The 15649-nt window shown below is 42.8% G+C and overlaps 1 protein-coding gene across 10 annotated transcripts in view; it reads left to right on the top strand.

Moving 5' to 3' along the window:
* Positions 1–15649, top strand: part of KIAA1217 (KIAA1217 ortholog) — a 356360-nt gene that overhangs the window by 154904 nt on the left and 185807 nt on the right. Inside the window, exon 2 of one of the 10 annotated variants that reach the window (XM_054190046.1) lies at positions 2991–3134. The exons of 8 other annotated variants lie outside the window; for them this stretch is intronic. The gene's annotated coding sequence lies outside the window, so the exon portion shown is untranslated. Of the gene's footprint in view, positions 1–2648; positions 3135–15649 lie in introns of those variants that run through there. One more of the 10 variants, XM_054190042.1, reaches the window with a different exon arrangement.

Consider the following 15649-nt stretch of genomic DNA (forward strand, 5'->3'; position numbering starts at 1 on the left):
TAAGCCAGTGGCAGGCTGAGAGAGACTAGGACAGCAGAGCAATACTGGTTTAAAACTTAAATATAGGGTTCATTAAAAAGACAACCTTAATTACATTTTAATTTTTTTACCTAGTATGTGTTTAGAAGTATTATATTGTGTGAAAGTAAATTACGGTGTCTTTTTAGGAGACAGTAAGGCCTCATATGTGTATAAAATAGACGTTAAAACACATTAGTAAAGTTATGTATATGTGGGAACCACCTTGTGCAGATATTACCAAGCTACATTAAATTTTGCCTCGACAGTTTAGCTGTACCCAAAACCCTTAATGTATTGGGTTTTCAGGGGCTTTAAGTCAAAGTCAACAGAATTTATGTTGTAATTTTGCAGCAAATTGTGATTTTATACAGACTGGTGAGGTTCAGACTGGTGAGGTAAGAGGAAATTCATCCATTATTGGAAACCATGTGAAAATGAGTTTTACTTGTTGTTTGGATTTAAATTGATTCTCTTTTTATTTCTGTGCTTATCGATTAATTTAAAGTATAGGAATAAAAATTACTAGGTTATATTACAATGGCTAAATCTTGACAATAGTTCTGTAGGAAGCAGACCATGTAAATGCAAAATCAGAATGGTGTGTTTTCCTAAAGTGGTACCATATGTTAGTTGATTAACAAGTTGTAGGGATATTAGAAGATCTTGTCTGCTGGTAAGAAGGAGCATCTGTTTTCTAAGTCTTTTATCTAATATGTGTAAAGACTTTGCCAAGTCAAGTTTAAGCTTTTTTTTTTTTTTGGTATATCAGCTATAAATTCCTTGGGTATTTTTCTTTCCGTAGGCACCACTAATGCATTCTTGGGGTTTAAATCTAACCCCATCCCTGTGAAGAAAATGCAGTAATGTTAAGAAGTAATGCAGAATGTCCCATGTGTGGGTATTTTATATGAGCAGTTCAAAATTTTTCCAGCATCACAGCTTGTATTTGGTGTAAGACTTTATGTTTTGTTTTGTTTTTATCCTCAACCAGACATCAACCCCAGTAACTAAAGAGCAATTATAAAAGTTGATTTTTCCTCCAGAATTTAGCAGTTCACATTGATGGCATTGCAGTGAGTGTGCAAAGTGCCAAGTGTGCATGCCTACATGCATCATCAGTGTAACCACAAAAAACAAGCGTCATGAGTTTTTACAGAGTAAAATGTACCATCTTCCACCTATTTTGAGATCTTAAGTAGAGTTTAAGTGGGTAATCAGTCTTAGTGTACTGGCTTACAGCAGATTCTCTTGTGGTCTAGCCAGTTTTGGGGCTGTGGCTAACAGTCTGAGCCAAAAGCCTGAGGCTTCACCCTGAAAACAAATGAGGTCTTAGAGAAAGACTGGAGATTTTAAGTTGTTTCATGCCTGCCTTATGGAGAACTTCTACTCCGCTGTGTTCAAGAAGATCACAGTTTGAGGTTTCCCAAACACAGCATCTAAGAATAACTTTAACTTTTCTTATCCAGGCCTGATGAAATTTTTGGACTTTTCTCTCAGACGTGGATCTTGCCTGAGCAATCTGCTTTGATGTGACTTCAGGCTTGTGTTTGTGCACAGCACTTTGCTTGGAGTTACCTGGGAGGAGAAGGCCGACGCAGGAGCTGGCTGGCCATTAGATGCTGTAGACCAGCAAGGACAGATTGTATAAGCTCTCTAGAGCTGCGCAGCTCCTTGTCTGCTGAGTGCTATGGTGCCTCTGATTTATGCAGCCCTGCATATCGTCCTGCATGATTAGTTTTGTTTCAGTGGATGAAAGCAGTAGTTGGGTTTAGATGAAGCTTTGAAAGCCTTCGATTTAAATATCAAGAGACTTTTCTCCTGGTCTGAGGCAACCTGAGCACCTGACCCATCAGAGCGGGTGGGAGCCTTTGGTAGAAGGAGTAAGTACATCAAAGAAGTAATTTCTCTCAACATGTTTTCAGTGGGAGACTCAGGTTTATGGAGAATAACTTTGTTTTGGATCCAGATGTAAACTGGCTGGGAATGTTTCTGTTTTGTTTGTCTGTCTGTTTTTAATTTGATTATGTATCCTCTGCCATGGGAGAGATGTGTTACAAACGCAGCCAGAGAGACCTCCAGGTCTGTCTTCTGCATCTCTCTCTCTTTCCTTTGGCACTCCCACCCTTTCTGCTAGTGACAGCGCTAACAGCGTCGCTCCTTGCCTTGGCGTGGCTCTGGAATAACGTTGCCCTCGATGATAATGTCCGGAGCTGCGTAGTTACTGAGAGCAGCTGCCCGGGCTTCGTCCTTCTCTTCCCTTCCCTTTATAAAGTGCCGCGCTCCGTATCCCAGGAACATGCGGCAGGTCCTGCCTGGCTGGGACCCCTCTGGGCGCAAAGGCGGGCGGGTGGCCCAGGAGGGGGCAGCAGCGCTCCGGCTGCCGGCCCCCGCGCTGCCCGCCCTGCCCGCTGCCCGCTGCCCGCCCTGCCCGCCGCCCGCCCTGCCTGCTGCCCGCCCTGCCTGCTGCCCACGCTGCCCGCCCTGCCCGCTGCCCGCCCTGCCTGCTGCCTGCTGCCCACGCTGCCCGCCCTGCCCGCTGCCTGCTGCCCGCCCTGCCCGCCCCCCGGGGCACGCTCCCCCCCCCCCCCCCCCCATTTACCACCCGTAGGGAGCGCGTAGGACGTGCTTCTGCACGTTCTTCTTTTCGGGGGGCGCCCATTTTGTTTCATTGAGGATGAGAGGCAAATAAAATTTCAAAAAGATCTTTTTTCTAAAAAAAAAAAAAAAAAAAAAAAAATTTAAAAAAAAGTGATTTGCATGTTGTTAATATCCCTATGGGCAAAGTCTGATTTCCCCGTTCATCTGATTTCCCCTTGCTTTCATTAGAAGGCTGTAATTTGAAGTTGCGAAGGAAGTTTTGAAACAGACAAATGGGTGGAGATGAACCTATTTTCTCAGTGCTTTGGGACTTTCCATGGTAGGAAACTGTTTGTTTAGTTTTGCAAAAATTGCATGTATTTTGTTGGCAGGACATTGAGCATAACCATCCGATGACCACAAAGTGAAAAGCTAGGACAAGTCTTAAGACAAAGTAGCAAGGAGAAGAAGCGATTTCCCTCTCCTTCTGCTGGGCTGTGTGCTTTCAGGGACAGCAGCTTCAACGCCCGCAGGAGGTGGGTGCTCGCTTTCCCTGCAGGTAGTCATGCTGATGCTGAACAGCCTTCAGCTGCTGTAACCCCCCAGCCCAGCTCTCCGCCTCTCACCAGTCCATCCTGTCCAGCTGCCAACAGCTTTGAAATCTCAACCTTTTAACTATGCCTTCATCTCTACGTACTGCCATAGCTTTTCTTCATGTGTTTTCTGGGGGCGAGGGGCTATATGGGGTAAAGTAAGGTATGTTGTCAGCAAAATATGTTGAAGATGATGAGCCAAGAGATGAGAGAAGAAACAGCTAAGCAGGCAGTCACAGCGGGCGCGTGTGTGCTTGCGTGAGAGGAAGAAGTGTTACCTTCTCTGTGTGGTGCCATATGCTGTGCAGACCTGAGATTCCGGCGCTGCTCAGCAGAGCCCGGTGTGGATGCCGGGATGTGTCTACATGGATTGGGGTCAAAGTGTAGAAGGAAGTGCTGTTTGCAACTCTCCTGGCACAGCTGCAGCAACCACTCATGAAGTGTTATGGACAGAAGTTTAAGAGCAGGCTTCATGCTTTGGTTTTCAAAGCCTGGCCAGGAGGCATTCAACGACTCCATCTGCTGTGGGATTGCAAACAGAAACGTAGTGCAAGGGAAAGACAGACAGTCCTCAGCCTTGTAAAACAGCATTTTATGATGGTGAGAGTCTCCTTAGAATATGCTCTGAGTTGGATTGTTTTGCTTCAAGAGACAAGTGTTTAAGAAACTGATTGTCTAGTCTGCTGGCAACGAAACAGTATGACAAAAAGTGTCAGGCAAGAATAGAAATAGGAAAGTCTTCATACAGACAATCTGCAACGTGAGTCTAAAATTCAGGATTAAATATATGCTTGGCTCTTGAGGAAAACAGTCTACATGGGAATCACCCACTGCCTAAAACATTGTGGAAGTGTTAAGAAGAGTATTAGAAGATATTTCCATGAATAGACAGTACATGTTTTTCCAAATAAAAAATTAATTTTATTTTATTCTCAGAACTATTTAAGGAAGTGTGATACCATCCAAAAAGCCGTATGTGCAGATGTTTTCAGGAGACCACCACTACCTCCAGTGGAGAGCTGCCCACTGAACAGTCACTGCTCTGCTCTGCCTGTGTGTGAGTCACCTCCTGTGACACCAGCCCTATACACGTTGGGCATTTAGTCTAATGTGTGTGCTGCTCTACTGTCATGAAAATACGTCTCAGGAGACTAATGCACCCCATCCTAAAATAGGTGCCTAGAATGAGCGGGATGAGTAACCTTCAGCAGGTTTGTGTTTCACCCCTGTGGTTTACTGGGCGAATAGCTTACACTAGTTGCTTGTATTTTTGATGGCTGAGACTAGGTGAGGTGTGGCAGGTTGGATTCCCTTCAGAAGAACAAAGGTCTGGGATTCTTTGGTGGTATCTGAGAAGTCCCATCAGTTGGAAAACAGCACTCTGATTTTCTCTTATTTGCAGTGTCAATATTGCAGATGGGCGTAAAACAGCTCTAGAACAACCAGCGCTTCTGCCAGCCTGCAGCCACCTGTGCAGGTCCGTATGCAGGGCCCTGGTCTCCAACAGAGGACAGATTTGGCTGCTCTGTCCAAACAGCAGTATGCAAAGGTTGCTTATGCAAGGTGTTATGAACCCTGTGTGCTCCACACCCATGAAGCTATTGTGTTCTGGTTTTTTTAACCACCACAGATTTTCTGGGTCAAGAGTTACTGAGATCCATCACTGTATATCGTGTCATATGTGCATCCCTTTGAAAAACAGTATTTAATCATGCAAATAAAATGTTTACAAACAGTCTTCTCCAACATATCCCAGCAGCTCCCTGTTACTGCAGTAGCTCCAAGTGCATGACACTCCTTACTAGTCTGATACGTTTTTGCAGTTAACACAAAAGTACATAATCTCAGGTATGAAATTGCCATTGCTTTCCTGCAAGTTTGATAATTCAGTAAGAACTGCTTTCTGAAGTACTTGAAAATCTAATGAGATTCTGGATAGGCCTCTTTCAAGTCAGCCAGTCATAACATTCCTTGAGAAATTGCTAGTAAAAAGTTCCTTACCGTGCATAGCTGCTTAATAAAAGGTGTATTATTCTTTGCCCTTGAAAAATCTCCTGACTAACAAAAAAAAAAAAAAAAAAAAAAAAAAGCTCTCCTGTTTTCTTGGAACAGGAAAGCGGGGAGGTGGTTAGGCATCCCAATACGGTAAGGAAATAGTAAAAGGAAATTTCCAAAGAACTGCAGGGACAAAACATCCGATGCCTTCATGGAGAGGTTGTGCGCAGTAGTGTGGGCAGGCATTCAGGTTTCATGCTTCTAAATGAGCAAATTGCCAGTGATCCTACTGCTGCCAAGTCCCAGTACTACGCTGTGGAGAGCTCTGTGCTGATCTGCACGCCTTGCCTGCCCTCACCCTGGGTTCTGTACCCCAGAAAGACACAGAAGGCTGAGGGAGTCTTGGTGCCACCCTGTGCTTCAGCCTGAATCATGCGACCTGAAGTCCTCCAGAGTGGCCTCTCAGTACTGGGGAGTTAATGTGGGAGAAAAGATGATCTCAGCCCCCCGAAGCTGTCCAGATGCCTTGCTCAAAAGGTTTAATAGCGTTCTGACACTTGGTGGTAGCCAGAGCTTCACATGCTGATGCCATGTAAGAGTTACCCTGTGTTGTCTGCCACCTCTGTGGAATAGCTGAAGCACTGCAAATTCATTCTTTAGCTTCCACTACACTAACTTTCCTGTATAGACAAATGTTTAAGGCCATTTTTATAACGGATGACATGATATGACTTAATGTATTGTATGCCGTTCATTCTCTCCTATGTCCTCGCTCCACTAGTAGATTTCCGTATGATTCTCACTACACAGCAGAGTGTTTTGATTAGGTCTGGGGTTGTTATTTTTCTGTTGTAATGTAAGTAAGTGTTTCCATTTCTTTATGTTTAGCACGGATGACAAAGTGTTACCGTCAGCACTGGGGCTTCTTAGCAGTTGTAGCAGGTCAGACCAGAGGTCCAGCCCAACAGCCTGTCTCGAATGGTGATTGTTACCTAAGGAAGAATACAGGATCAAGGATAGTACATAGTGGTACTTCTGGAATACCCTCCCAGCTCCCAGCAGTATAGGGTTAAGAGATAACTTGAAAGAAACCAAGCATTACGTCCTTCTTTTAAACAGTGCTCAATAGAATTTTTTCCATTAACTTGCTTCTTTAATTTTTTTTAAACTCTTGTAAACTCAGCAACTGCCATGTTCTACAGCAAGAAGGTCCCCAGCTTACCAGCACTTCCATAGTGCTCTGGGAAATTAATATTCACATCTGTGTATTTTTCAGTCATTAGCCTACGTTTCATTTGATGACCCTACAGTCTGTATTGAGAGAGACAAAGAACAGTCTCTCCCTATTCAGCTTCTCTCTGTCACTCATATTTATAGACCTCAAACAGGTGTTTGAGTCATCTGTTTTCAGAATGGAGAGTCCTACATAATTTAGTTGTTCTCTGTACAGAAATTGTTCCATAACTTTGATCATCCACACCGCCTTTTTCTTAACGTTTCTATTTCTGCTATATCTTTTTTGACCTGGAGTGAAATAAAACTGCATGCAATATTCAAAATGTGGGTAGATTGTGGATTTGTACAGTAGCATAATGGTATTATCTGTCTTGTTCACTATTCTTTTCCTAGCATTTTCTAACATCTATTTGGTTTTTTAATCACTAATGAGCACTGAGCTGAAATTTTCACAGAATGGTTATCACCTCACACTCTCTGTTTGAGTGGTAATAGTCTGTTCAAAGTCAACGTGCATCACTTTACATTTATCTACATGGGACTTCATCTGTCACTCTACCACCCAGTCAGTGAATCTTGTGAAGTCTCTTCTTCATAATCAGCCCTTGTCTTTATTTCCTTTAATATAATATTCTCAGCAAGCTTTGCCCTCTTATACCTTCTTTTGCAGCTCACTAATGTTGAGAGCTGCCTGGACCAGTGCATACTCTGTGATGCCACTGGTAATCTTCATCCCCTGGGAAATTTGGCTTTTGTTCCTACGGGGTCTTTCCTATCTTTATTCAGCTTTTTATTGATGCGAGGATCTCCTCTCTTTGTTTCTTTACCAAGGGACGTTGCTACATGCCCTGTGGAAATCCAAGGGAACCGCATCTGCTGGCTATCGTGTGTCCGTTCTCTCACTGGGTTGGGAAATGGAAATGCAGTTCTTGCTTCTGCTTTCCTCGACCCACATGATCTTGTGTTTCAGGTTCTCTCTGCAACATTAAATTATTTATTTCACAGGACCGCATTTGGGTTTTGCTACTTGCCTAACACGTTGTCCCCATGCAACGTGTCAGGAGTCCTACTGGGGGGTGACATACGCTGCTTTCTGAAGTCGGGGGGAAGTGTTTATGGTTCTTATTTTAGCTTTATCAGCAAAAGAAAATTTTGAGCGATAGTGCCTCTGTGGCTGAATTTGTGGTTTATTGAAAACTGTGGCAGAGCCCACAAGATGAGGAGAGAAAATAATGTCTGATTTTAAATTTCAGCTGTTGGCTGCAGCTGCAGCTTTTAGAAAGCTTTTCAGTCTGGTTCCTGCCCCATTTTCTCCTAGTTTCCTTTTACTGCAAAAGGAAGCTGAAATGCAGCACTGAACACTCCATGACTTTGGTTTTTTACTATGCAAACAACTTAGACTTTAAATGGCATGACTTTGAGCATAGGTATTATCAGATGTACATTATTTAAGAAGGGGCTGAAGATACAAAAATTTTTAATTCATTTTTTAAAGTCTGAATACGTAGCAATGCGTTAGATGTTTTTAAAAAAATAGAATGTGAATGATTTAAGCTGTCTGCAAGCTGCTGAGTTTTTATGTTTATGTTTTATTGAGACGTCACTCCCTCAATGAACTAATAGCCTCAGAATTAACAGTTACTTTATCACGTATTGAGTAAAGCTGCTATATTCTTACAACTGGTGACAACCTCTGCAAGATGAAGGGGAATTTGTTTTTAACCAAATAAAGAATCCCTGCAGCACAGCAGTCCCATGCTGATGAAGACAGCTCAGGAACTGAAAACATGCTACCTTTCAACAAACGAGGCTTTATTCATGTCTTGGAAGCACTCCTGAGATTTGCATGGAGCTATGGAGAAAAGGTATTTAGTGATGATTTGCAAAGCACTGCCACAGTCTTAATGTCTGTGACTAAAATCAAGTACAGTGTAAAACAGTGTTGAAAAAGGACCTCATGCTCCCAGGAGGCCCGGTGTGGCCCTGTCCTCGAGAGGAATATTTCTCAGACTCTGAAAGCCAGAAGACCACCCAGTCTTTTCCTTGCAGGGTGGGGAAAACAAACAAATTACCTTCTTTGATGGCTGGGAAAAGAAAGTGATTGATAATTATTGCCTGTAGCATTTTACCCCCTCATTGTGGTATTCAGCCTGCATTTGCTGGCTGTGTTTAGGCACTTCTTTAGAAAACTACTCAGATTTGAATCATAGAATACCAAGTTGGAAGGGAGTTCAAGGGCCGTCTGGTCCAACCTTTCTCGGCAAAAGCCAAGATGGCCCAGCACCCTGCTTGACTGAATCTAATGTTGGGGAAATTTGGTTTAGGTGTTTCAAGTGATGTAAAGGCCTCTGTCCTAATTTCCGTTCTGCAGACCATCTTGTGCACTTAGGTTTACTCCCATAGTCCTGGACAGAAGATAGCTCTGGATAGAGCTTCTCTACCAGCATCCAGCTGTTCTTGATTTGAGCTTTTACAGCAAGACTCTTTGCAAAAAAAGCAGACTAAAAGCATTGAATGGTTACTACTTACGGGTTGCAAACTCATCCTTCGCTTACCCAACACCCTCTTCCAAGGGCATTCCTGCGTTACTCTGCTGTGAGAGAGGATTTATAGGAGCTTATAAAACTGAAACTGGGGCACGTAAGAAATATTGTCATCTTGTCTCAAAGAGATTTTGATACTTCTTTCCTTCCAGCACTTTGCCCAGAATTTCCTCCAACTGGTAAAAGGATTTAGATATTATTCCAGCTGCAGTCTTGAAGTACTATCTTTTAATGGCAGTTGTAGAGCAAAAGAGGGAAAAAAAGTGTGAATTTATCACTGGACCTTGTTATGTTAATTATGAAAGATTAAGGCAGTAGTGTGAAAATCATAAATAAAATGGAATAAATCACAAAGTTAAACTTTTGCAGGTGAGTCTTGGAAATCAGAGTATTGGAGTATGTGCATGTGGAGTAAAAGCTGTCTATGTTACCAATTAGTATTTAATAACTTTTTCCTTTGGAGTGAAGAAAATCTGTCGTTGTGACTATTTGCTGCCTCTTCCCTATCCTCAGCTATGCTGCATGTAAAGGCATGTGCTATATTATGAGAGATATTTGTATATCTCAGTGCAGACTTGCAGTTCGTAAAGGGAGATAACTAATACAATGTCATTTTGTGTTGTCAGTGAGAGCTCACCTGTGAGTCATCACATTGTTTGAAAAGTTTTTATAAGACATACAAAACAGTTGGAATTAAATTGTCTTATGTATTTATTCATGAGAGAGACAGAGGCTCTACCTCTGAATAAGCTTAAACCTTGTATGACACCTTTCTATGCTGACGTTGCTTATTCTTGCCTTCACCCCAGGCAATTCTGTGCGCTTCTTGGAGCCTGATGAGACCGATCATTGCTACTTTTTCTCCCTTTTTATCTTTTGCAAAAATGTTGCACAGAAGGAGCAGACTTCCCCTTGTAGGAGAAATAGGATATGACACCAGAGTTGTGTCACTGCGGCTCGCTCGGTGCTCGGACATTTTGCCCTTCCCAAACCCAAAGCATGCTCTCCCTTTTCGGGAGGTGGTAGCCGTGGCCACGGGCTCCCTGTCCCAGCCGGGGAGAGCGCTCCAGCCTCACACCCCTTTCCCTGGGGGCTCTGTGCTGTCGTGCAGCATCCAGATGCACCGGTGTTTTCAGAGGTAAACTTTGGTCACGTACCTCTTCATTACTGTTAGTATATTAAATTCAGAAGAACAGGCTCTGATAATCCTGCTAGCTGCACTGCAAGGAGAAGATGGGAATACTAGAAAGTGAAAAGAGGCAAAGACTTGTTTTCCGAGATGAAAACAGAGACTGAGGTATGATGCAAGTCTTCAGGAGCTCAGCTGCTGTGAGTGGTTGAGGAGGAGGCTGTGAGGTGGCTTTCTCAACCCACACGCGTGCTACAGCACTGGTGGGTCTGGCTGACAAAGGGGGAATAATTCTGATCACTGGAAACTGAAGATAAGTCAGCTTTACGCTGAAGAACTAGGAAGAACTCTTAGCACTGAGGGTAACTAAACATCAGTCAATTAATTCTAACATAGTCTGTGAAGTGAGAACGGGTATATTTGCAAAGCCATGTTAGCCCAGGTGCTGGGAAGAAAGTCCTTGTTTGCTGGGGTGGTCGTTGCAGGGTGGAGAGTCACGGTGGTCCTGCTGCTGCTGAACATGGTGTGCCTGAGCCATCAGCTCCATCAGCTCCATCAGCCGTGGAGCCCATCAACGTGGGCCTGCGTGCTGAAATGCCTGCAAATAACAGGCCTGTAGCACTGGCAGCTCTGCATTAAAGACAGTGATTATAATCAACTGCTGCGTTTCAGCCTTTCAGCTGGTAATGTGCAGTGTTCAGGAGGATTTGACCCCCTCCATGGACAACGGGCTAGGTATGTTTTGAGGTGTTTTTCCACTCAGGTATTTTTTCATGCATAAGAGACTGGCTGTGCTGGAGAGAGTGACTGGATGTGTGCACCACAGCTTTGACATTAGGATAGCTTTGTGGTTTTTTTTAAGGTGGACGTCTGATCTGTGAAATTAAAGGCAGAGGAAAGAACTTTCCTCAGGGTTAAGTCAGTTGGGAGCTTGATGTCCTTCACCTTCTTGTGCTGATTGTCTGGGTAGCTCTCATCGCACGTGTGGTGGGGTTTGAAACAAACACTAGTGCAGCTGCAGCATTGGTCTCCTGAGATCAGTAACATCTTGTTCATCTCATTTAAGTGTTTGGCCTTTGTGTGAGGACCCCACATCAAATTTAATGGCTTGTGATAGATGGGAAGTCAGACAAGATAATCAAATGGTCCCTGTTGCCCTAAAGCTAAGAAATCCTAAATGCTGAAGAGTGAATTCATAAGCGCGCACCGCGGCAGAGCAGACTGGGCAGGCCTGAGAAAGAACAGGAGTGCCACTGCTGTCAGCTCTGATTGCTTTCATACTAATCAGCGGTCTTAATGACAGCATCAGCATGGTCCAGGAAGGTCAGACAGGCACTTTTGAAGGAAGGGGATGAACATACTGTTAGAGAGGTCATTGATACATTTACACATAGGAGGTTCTCCATTAGCCCTCTGCTCTTACATCTGCCTTCAGGAGCTGGTGTTCTCCAAAGAGCAGAAATAAAAGCTTTGCAAACAGCAAGCTGTGACCATCCACACTGGCTAGACATCAAATCCACATGGAAAAAAAGCTGTAAGAGTTTATTATGCTTGTCTTTATCTCTTTCCAGGTATTCAGATTGTCATTTGCTGTGTATTACTGCCTTTGTGGCAGGAGACACGGAAAAACTGCAGTAAGAACAATTAAAAATGTCCAACTCATTATGTCACAGTGGCACTGACCTCTCCGGTGATTTTAGTCTGAGTCTCAGAAAAAAATCTAGTTCTTGCCGGTGACGTTGTAGAAAGAAGTTGAGTATATGATTGGGTATAGTCCAGGGACGAATAAAATTAATAGTGTTCCCAAAAAAGTGACTTTTCAAGAAAGACCATCATCATGAATTGTGTGAATGCTGTGGGTTGGCAATAGTGGTACCATTCTGTTGATTTCTGACATCATTTACTAATTATTTTATTAAAATCATTGTTTTTTGTAGAATATTTAAGTAGTTATGGTAATCACAACATAATTTGAACTATTGTATTATTTTTTGGACCCAAGCTCCATCAAAGTGTGCTTTGTCTTTCCTAGTAATTTAAGCAGTTGCTTGACAACCTTATAAACTCCATGTGTACTTGGTAGCAGATGAAATAAAGGATCTCTCATGATACTTTTTAAGTATAATTGTACTTCGCAGAGAGCAATTCTCAATATCTTTGATCACTAAAGCATGCCACCTCGTACATGTACAACCGGAGCCTGCAGACATTCATGAAACCAGCAATAGTCAGTATTTCAGGCATGAAGTCCATCGTTCTGGCACTGCTAAAAAGTTGGACCAGTTTGAATCCCAGCTCTTACCAAAGCTCTGTTTGAGTGAATCCATCCAAAAGGGAACTTATCAAAACTGAAATGCTTTACACTAGGGAGAAATAGAATTTGAATGTAGAGCAGATGGACTTAAAAGTGACCTTCTCCCCTCCCTTTCTTCCACCTCCCTCAGAAACAATTCCCTGCACTGCTCCTTCCCACCCACATACTGCTTTTTATTTGATTAAACTCTAGTGATTGAAATTTCCACCATGTAAGGCACATTTCCCTTTCACAGAGTTATTTGTTTGGTACCTTACAAAAACAGATGTTCATATTTTCTATTTCTGTGTTTGTGGGCTGATCTCATTCCTTACTGTAGGTGATCCTGTATGGAAAGTGTGATGCATGGAGAGCTGGCCAGGCTGGCAGGCATGAGGAGTAGCTGTAGCGTGCCCAGGGTCTTCAGTTCAAAGTTGGGTGTGCTGGTGGCAGTGTACTAATGTCAAGGTTCACTTGGTACGGTGGGATGAAAACAACAGGAGAGTAAAAAGTCTGAAATAAGGTGTTGCATTACATGAGCCAGAAACATGCGTCCTGTAATTACGCTCATTTAGCTCTGTTCCATCTTGCCTTGGGTGGTGGGAAGGGAAGTCATGTTAAACTGTATCTAGAGTTAGCTTTGTTGGGATCGTCCCAGATTAGAGAGGGAGATAAAGTTCTGGATGAAAGAGAAGAATCACCTTTTTTTTTCTCCCCACTTGAATGTGAGTGCTTCTTTGTGATGACCACAGTCCTTTTTCTCAGTTTGATTTAGGGCATGCACAAGTGTTCACTGCTTTCAGACCTTTTAATTTATTTTAAAAAAATGGAGGGGGAGGAAGGAAACAAGAATAAAACTTGGAAAACAGAAAACCTAACCTATTTAAACACGATGTAGGTGTCCAGGTGTGAGCAAAATGTCTTTTGGAGCGAATGAAGGATGCTCTGTTACTTGGAGATGCATAAGGCACCTAACAGCACAGTGCTTTTTGGCTGGAGGTGGGCTAGGACACTGCATCTTTCTTCGTACCTGAGAGCTTGGTGATGCCAAGTGGCAGGTGATTATAGCTGCTCCCCAGAACTCCATTTGAAATGGAATTGGAAAGATGAATGTATTTTCTGCATTAATATCTCGTGTTCAGCCTCCTAGTGACTCTTTTTAATAGTCATTTTAGTGATTAAGGCTGGTGGTGGCTCTTGGCACCACTGTCAGTCTCTGAACTTCTCTGAAGAGCTGAAACCTGTAGGTCTGACAAGACTTGATGAAAGTCAGTTGTGGAGATGTGTAGAGAAGCTCATGCTCAATTTTCTTTTTTGCTTCATCTGGAGTGTTACCATTTCGCTCCTTTGGCTAGTTTTTCCTCGCAAGTATGAGAGTTCTTAACTGAACTGGAATGAACGGAGTATAAATATTGGAACTCTCCACAAGTCTTTTAACAGCGAAGGAAATTTCATGATAAATAATCCTAGAGGTTGTATTAGATTGTTTGTCATCATAAATTTTAAAGTCAAGTTCAGATGTTTTCCTTTAATTTAAACACTGAATAGTTTAACCACTATCCTTGCACTAGAAATAGGACCCGGTTCATTGAAATCCCTTACTAAGCAGATGAGACTAAATGATCATTAAACCCTGCCTCCACATCTTAAAAATCTGTGATTCCTTGTTGTGCAGCACCAAATCAGCAAACAATTAATTTTAAAATAGTGTAAGCCTCTTTCTTCCAGATCTCTCTCCCAGATCTTGCATCGATTCGTATTGATAGACCTCAGAGATTTTTTTCATTTTGCTTGTACATCCTAGTGGTTAGTACTATATCATCTTTGATAATATATTATCTGTATATAGTGCTTTTTTTTTCAGAAGTGACTCTATTTTAGTTATTAAGCGTTGAGAGACCACACCGAGGACCACAGTGAACTCGCCGAGCACGAAACGAGAACAGAGATGCGCTCAAATGAATTGCAGCACTGAAGCTGCTCTCTGCTGGCCGAGGGGGAAATGGGAAAGCAGAGTTTCAACACCCTCCGTGCTGTTTTTCCATAGTTAGTTAAAGTTACTTTCTTCATTTCAAATCTGACCAATTGGTAGCGAATGATGACCCACAACGCCCTGGTGCGGAGGGATGGTTTCCTGACCTGCTGGAGCATCCTCTCAATGCTCCCCTCCTCCAGGGCAGGCCCAAGCGATCTCTGGCCACATAACAGCTTGGAGAGGTGCTGCAGTGTGACCCACCTGAGTGCTTGTAATTCCTCCCAGACTTCTGCGTCATCACTCCGGGTCTAATATTTATTTCGTTTATGGACTATAGTAGGCTAGGCAGTGTCAGGCTGGTTCCTGTGGAGAGCATTCATGGCGTTTTTCTCAGTGGCTACATGATTTCACATGGACATTGAAACAGGTCTTTAATTATGGGATGCTTCTTCTGATTTAACTATTAATAATTAACTTCCCAGTTTTTTTAGTTGTGAATAATTGCTAGAGCCATGGAGTCATTGTTGTATATTATAAGTTTGACTAATTGAGCACAGCCAGTATTTGTTAATTGTTCCTTTTATGTACATGCTAAACCCAGAAGTGTTTAAGTTGCTCTGGGACATTAATTTTAAACACAATTAAAACAGCATAACCTGCTAGCAATTATTCTCCGTGCATTGTTTTGATATTGATGGGTCCAGATCTGAGCACAGTAATTAAAAGGAACCACTGTTATTGTTGATCCCACAGATAAACAAATGCTGATTGCGTGCTGTGAACTGGTTAATCGAGTTTATTTAACTTGTCGTTAGTGATTCATCCCAGTGACGGTGCTGGGAAGCTCTTTATTTGAGCCTAACAGTATAATGATTCTAGCTGTCTCCAGTTTCTCAGCTGCTAAAGGAGTTTCGCTAATTCTTTTAAATAGACATAGATAACATCTGAAGGAATGGTATTGTTAGATATATTAATTAAATCCAGTTTGGGACCAAGGACTTTTCCCTTAAAGTGAGGACAGGCTTTGGGACCTTCCTGTCCCAACTGTTCCCTGTCCTGACCAGCAGCAGAGGTGATTATGTTTCCTCTGAGGCTGGGCGGGCTCTTCTGTTTTGTTTGATTTTGATGATACTGAAGCATGCCATGTTTAGTCTCACCTTTTGTCAATGCTCTTTAATCCCCTTCAAGAGACTACTTTTGCAGGCTCAGAAGTTCTCCTGAGGTGACACCCAGTTTTCAAGACACATGTCCACAATCAAATAAGCAATCTCGCTTAGATAATCTCTG

This window comes from Rissa tridactyla, chromosome 2 (genome assembly GCF_028500815.1).
Source record: "Rissa tridactyla isolate bRisTri1 chromosome 2, bRisTri1.patW.cur.20221130, whole genome shotgun sequence".
In the NCBI taxonomy this organism is placed as follows: Eukaryota; Metazoa; Chordata; class Aves; order Charadriiformes; family Laridae; genus Rissa; species Rissa tridactyla.